A 5,836-nucleotide genomic window follows, 5' to 3' on the forward strand; every position below is an offset into this window, starting at 1 on the left:
AAACATATATGATTGTTGAATGAATACGTATAACATAGCAATTGCCATATACGTACAAATTGTTGGATAATCACAACTCAAAGTAATTTTTACAAAATATAATTAATTTTATATAAAACAATAATATATTATTCCGTAGTTATTAAATTCAAACAAGATAATTATAAATGACATAAAATTTTGAACAATGATCACTTCGGGTATTTTGGCCGAAACCCGAATTAAGACCGACCCGAAGCACCCGAACCCGATGCATGGTTTCTTTATTTTGGTTCAGTTTTCGAGCTTGAAAAATTCCAACCCAAAAATTTTCGGATGACCTAAATATAGTCGGGTCGAACCCGAATCCGAACCCAACCCGTGCCTACTCCTACGTACAATTGATATCATCATATAAGTGTAAGAGATAAATAAAAAAATGGGTGATATATATATATATATATAGTATTTGTAAATATTTTCCATTTTAAGAAGTGCATACTCCTAAAAACATTACATTTTCAATCACCCAAAAGTGGTCAGAAATCCATGGTTTTTATTCAAAACGGGTGGTCTGATAACTATACTTTTGGCATTCACAAAAGTCCTTAGCTAGGGAGGTGAAAAAAAAAAATTATTAGAACAATTTAAAAAAATTATTATACTTTTTCAGTTGCTTTTTTCGGTGATCGAAACATCACATTATTCAGCAGTTGTGTTTTAATTTCTTTACAGTCATGTAAGACAACATTCAAACGTTCTATGATGATCATGTAAAAGTGAAAGAAAACGTATTTAAAATGAGAAAAACAGTACTACATTATTTACGGGTACACCCTTTACTTGTGATCTTGCTACTGCTACGGTTGAGCTAATCCTTAGAGCAGATGTGTGAACCTGTGGCGGTCATACTGTGTTACAATACTCTGCATGCTGCCATTTACTGCACTCAGCAGGATGTTGTGCATGAACCTTTTCTGCAGGTTTAGAAATAGTACGAGATTCCCTCTTTCAAGCCCAGAATGCCAACTGGTGCACTCCTGTCCAACGAAGGACTCCATGTGTCACATCGCATACGCTGCAGAGTCTAAGTTGGTAGCGGTGTCGCTCCATGACAACTGCATCCTTGTGGGTTGCAAGTTCCTTAAGCGGTGTGCATGAAGTGTTTGTTTTTTACTATCTAAGCACGCAGCCAGGAGGTCTATCTGCAATCAAACTAAATTTAATTAGGTAGTTGAGTAGAAGTAACATGTGGCGTACAATGTTGGGTGTACGTTGTGATTACCAGTTCTGCCGGTGCTCCCCCATACATTTCTGTGCCCGTGTTCGTTGCCGACGAGTTGTCAATAATGTCGAACCTGGATCACTTGACACTGATTCTCATCACATAGTAACGTCCCTTTTGCAATATCGGGAAGATATACTGCCAAAAAAAAAAATGCACACTCGATTGGATTAAAACGGTTCTGTGTCAGTGAGATTATCTATTTTAGATTTGGATCAAGGTTACCATGTCTAATGTGGCCATCCCCACGTGGTCTGTTGTCTGCACATCAGCATCTAGTCGCCATTTAAACCACGATAGCCTCTCGTCGCAACTGGATGAAATACCCACAATAGTCCGATCCCAATCTGCACAGACAAAAGGTTATAAACAAGTTAGTAATGTTAAGGGCACTTCAAACAAGTTATAAGTTCTGACAGTAAGGGTGATCTACATCTGCATCAAGACTGGTTCAAAAAGTATTCAATGCAAATCGTACATGTGCACTCCCAATCTGCGCATTCATAAAGTTCTAAGCATGTTCTTTAATATTATGTGTACCTACTTCCAATTTTAATGTTAAGTGCAGTGCATGCCATGTGCATGTATGGTAATGTAGACTGTGCACATCCATGCCATGTGTATCTATTAGACTCCACTGAAATTGTTAGCTAGAAGTAAAGGTATATTCCAGAGTATACAGTAGCACTTTAATAGTCCATCTTAGGTTTCTGGTCTTAGATGCAATTATCTCATACCACCTACAAATCACGGATAAAGTTATGAAGCCAACATGCAAAATTCACATAGTCATAGAGTGAAAAGTGAGAATAGAGAACAATGTTATTCATCCATGTCATGTGCATCTATGGTAATCTAGAAAAAGGAAAAAAAATTCTTCCTTATTATTTAACTAGACTAGAATGCAGCCTCCCAATTGTTTAGAGTGTACATACTGTAGCGGCCATCGTGGCAAATAGACGGGAAGGCGCACTCCATCTCCGATACCTTTCCCTAGCATTGAGCACCAAACACCATGCATCTACTATCACTCTCGACACGTTTGTCCCCTCCTTTAATGTTCTGAAGTCCGACCATTTTGCTTTTCGGCTCGCGCGGTGGAACAAAACTTCATTGCTAACCAAGTTAACGTAAAACGGTTGTCACACGGAGATTGGTTTAGCTCGTAACTATTTCTATGTAATGTATACCTCACTTACCGATCAGCGAGCGGGGAGCCAAACAGCCATGCCCAGACGACATAAATGGGTGGAATAGGAATAGTGGGGTAGCCCATCGAGGTGCTGAAAAACATTCCAAAAGGTTGCTCTTCGTGAACGAGAGGGCTCTTGCCTTTGCGATCAGCACCGCCTCTCCTCCCCTGGGGTACACACTGCGGTGGTGAATCCATCATGCTCCCCCCCTGGCTGCACCTGCATAGGCTATGTTTAAACTGAAACCTGTGGAGCCCGCGTGGGAACAGTCGACGGTCCAGCCGTGTTTTCCTCCAGCCTCTGCGTTTCCAATTCATTAGTCACATATTAATTACCCATGCATGGTATATGAAGAATGAGTAGATAGAAGCAAGCTCCTCAGCATGGCAAAACACAATTGTGCAATGTAGTGAGTGCAGAATACAACCCGTAGGGCTTTTTCCCTAAATGCACACCTGATAATGAATTGAAACAAGACCATAAACTTCACAAATTCCTACCCAATAAAACACCCCTACGGCAACCTGGACGCACAACAACTGAGTTCAAACAGGTAAGTAATCGTCTTAAAATATTAGAATTAATGGTTGGAATGAGTGCATTTCCCGAGTTCCCCCCGCCCCGCCCCCCTGCTGCTCATTCTTAATACACCCATGAACCAACTACGACAATAATGGTGATTTTCATATAGATTCTTGTAGAAAGTTGGGGGAGGACATTTATTTCGTTTTGCACCTATTCTTCCTATTTCATAATGGCACCAAAATGTGGAACTGTATTACTACAAAACCTATTACTTCAACCACATATATGTTTGCTCCTCACATGAGTTTGACATAATGAGACCTTAATGACACACTCCTTTCTTCCAACAACTACTGCATAATATCAAGGCATATGACAACTTTAGAGTTATGCAGTAAACAAAGTATGAGATTAAGCAATCCCAAAGCCATACAAAGTAACGTGTTCAGGGCATTTCGGGAACTATGCATTGCTTCATGCTTCAAGGCTTTTTACTTTTTGTTGATTTGCCTATGCACTAGTGAATCTGAAACAGTAAGTGGTATACAATGAATATGGGCTGTTAGCTTTTCTAGTAGAAGTAAAGGTAAATTAAAAAAGCCTTAAGCACCCAACCTGGGATAAATGCATTCACATAAGTGCACTACTACACTTCTAAAATGCATAAAGACGAACACTACTACAGGCATCACCCATTTTAGCAAATTCTCTCCAATTTCCCCAACGTATAGTAAGCGGTTTAAGGTACCATCACTGTGCAACTGTGAATAAAAAGTTGAAAACACCAAGCAAATCAAACACCGAAACAAATTCTGATGTGCACTAGTTCACTGAAACAGTAAACTACCTACGAGCTCATAAGAATTCTGTTTGTATTACTCTGCTTTCTAGTTATCCTAGTATTTCCTTGAACTGCAATGGTGTCTGCATGATGCACATGGGAGAAAAAATAGTATGCACGGGCTAATTATTATTATTATTATTATTTTTTTTTATTATTCAGTTCACTGATACATACCTCCATGCCTCCACTTCCTTTTATATGCACCTACACCTACACCTACACCTTCACCTACCCCTCTCCCCCCTCCCCCTCAGCTTCTTGCCTCTTATATAGCTTTATTATGACCATTTTCCTGTTTTTGTAGTGTTTGGTCCAGCTTATGCTTTTTGGAGCAGATAGGCTCTAGTAAATTGTAGGCCAAACAAGGGCTTACTCTTTGATACGTGCAAATGCAAATTATTTGATTAACAACACCAAATTATCCATGAAACTATATTTGATGCAGTAACAGGGAGACACATAAACGAAAACCTTGACATATATGTATGAGAGGCACTATCTATTTCAAAAAATAAACTGCAATATTGCCTAAAAACCAAAATTGTCTGCATTACAAAGAATATAGGCATGGATTGAAATTAACCGGAACTGACCTCGATGTGCCACCGGTGCGCCTCCCGCCGCCTTGCGGCTACCCTCGAAGCTACCCCGCCCGCGGCTCGGTCACCAGCAGTGGACGCCGTGGAGGATGGAGGATGGCGACCAGACCGACGCTTGAAGGATCGCGACGCCGGCTGCACCCTGTGAGCCCCGGCGGAGGCCGCTGTCAGCAATGACTAATCGCGCAGCCCTGAGGGAGAGACAGCTCTGAGATGACGGTGCGAGATAGAGTGAAGCGCAGAATAAACGAAGAAGACCCACTCGCACGGTTGAAATACAAAAATGCCCCTAAGACCTTGACCGGTCATAATATATCCTGTGCGCAACGCACACCGTAACTTGTGCACCCACATTATCTCTATCTCTATCTCTATCTCTATCTATAATTATTAATTATATATACGAATAAGGGTCAAATAAGCCGCTCAACAGCACACCAACATGCAATTAGGCCATCCAACTAAAAAAGAATGTAATTGGGTCCCTGAACAACACAAACTTATGCAGTTTGTCCCAAAATTATTTGTTCACCTGAATAGGAGGTTACTAAATTTAAAAATAATTTTTACAATAATTTTAATTAAAATAAATATTTCAAATAAAAAAAATTAAAAAAAAAAAATTTCGGAGACGAAGTTACCTTCGTCGTCTCCGGGCATGGAGACGAAGGGACCTTCGTCCCTAGGCCATGGAGACGAAGATCTCTTCGTCTCCATGGTCGGAGACGAAGGTACCTTCATCGTCGGTCATGGGGTACCTTCGTCCCCAGGCCATGGAGACGAAGAGACCTTCGCCTCCATGGCCTGGGGACGAAGGTCCCTCCGTCTCCATGGCCGGAGACGACGAAGGTAACTTCGTCTCCGGCCAGGAGACGAAGCTACTCGCCGGAGACGAAGACTTCTTCGTCTCGGGCTGTTTCTTTCTTTTTTTTTTTTTTTTTTTTTTTTTTTTTAATTTTTTAATATTTTTTTACTTTAAATATTTATTTTGAAAAAAAAATTATTGTTAAAAAATTATTTTTAAATTAGTAACTTTCTATTCAGGTAAACAAGTAAATTTTGGGTCAAATTGCATAAGTTTGTGTTGTTCAATGACCCAATTGCATTCTTTTTGAGTTGGATGGCCTAATTGCATATTGGTGTGCAGTTGGGTGGCCTCTTTGACCCTTATTCCTTATATATATATATATAGAGAGAGAGAGAGAGAGAAAGAGAATTACATTCATGTAAAAACAGAGTTTAAAATACAAACGTGTGGACATTTCTGGATTGTTGAATTTTGGATATCTAAGGTTGTGATTAGTTTTTATGTTTTTGTGTGCTGTGTCCGCTTATGTGCACTGTCGTTCATGGACGTGTGCACACTGGCCCAAATACTGTGGATTCACACATACATACTACGGATGTGTGC

General features: G+C 40.1%; 1 long non-coding RNA gene across 2 annotated transcripts; it reads right to left on the reverse strand.

Moving 5' to 3' along the window:
- Positions 1–689: 689 nt before the first annotated feature.
- Positions 690–4,620, reverse strand: LOC109185893. Of its 2 annotated transcripts, none has more exons than XR_002055066.1 (7): positions 4,420–4,620; positions 2,704–2,757; positions 2,464–2,670; positions 2,200–2,380; positions 1,490–1,611; positions 1,265–1,402; positions 690–1,195 (listed from the first exon to the last, which is right to left on the reverse strand). It is a non-coding gene; the product is annotated as an uncharacterized LOC109185893 (long non-coding RNA). The 2 variants fall into 2 exon arrangements; XR_002055064.1 differs by having other exon boundaries at positions 692–1,184; positions 4,420–4,619.
- Positions 4,621–5,836: the final 1,216 nt, after the last annotated feature.

Source organism: Ipomoea nil, unplaced genomic scaffold (assembly GCF_001879475.1).
Source record: "Ipomoea nil cultivar Tokyo-kokei standard unplaced genomic scaffold, Asagao_1.1 scaffold0188, whole genome shotgun sequence".
NCBI lineage: Eukaryota > Viridiplantae > Streptophyta > Magnoliopsida > Solanales > Convolvulaceae > Ipomoea > Ipomoea nil.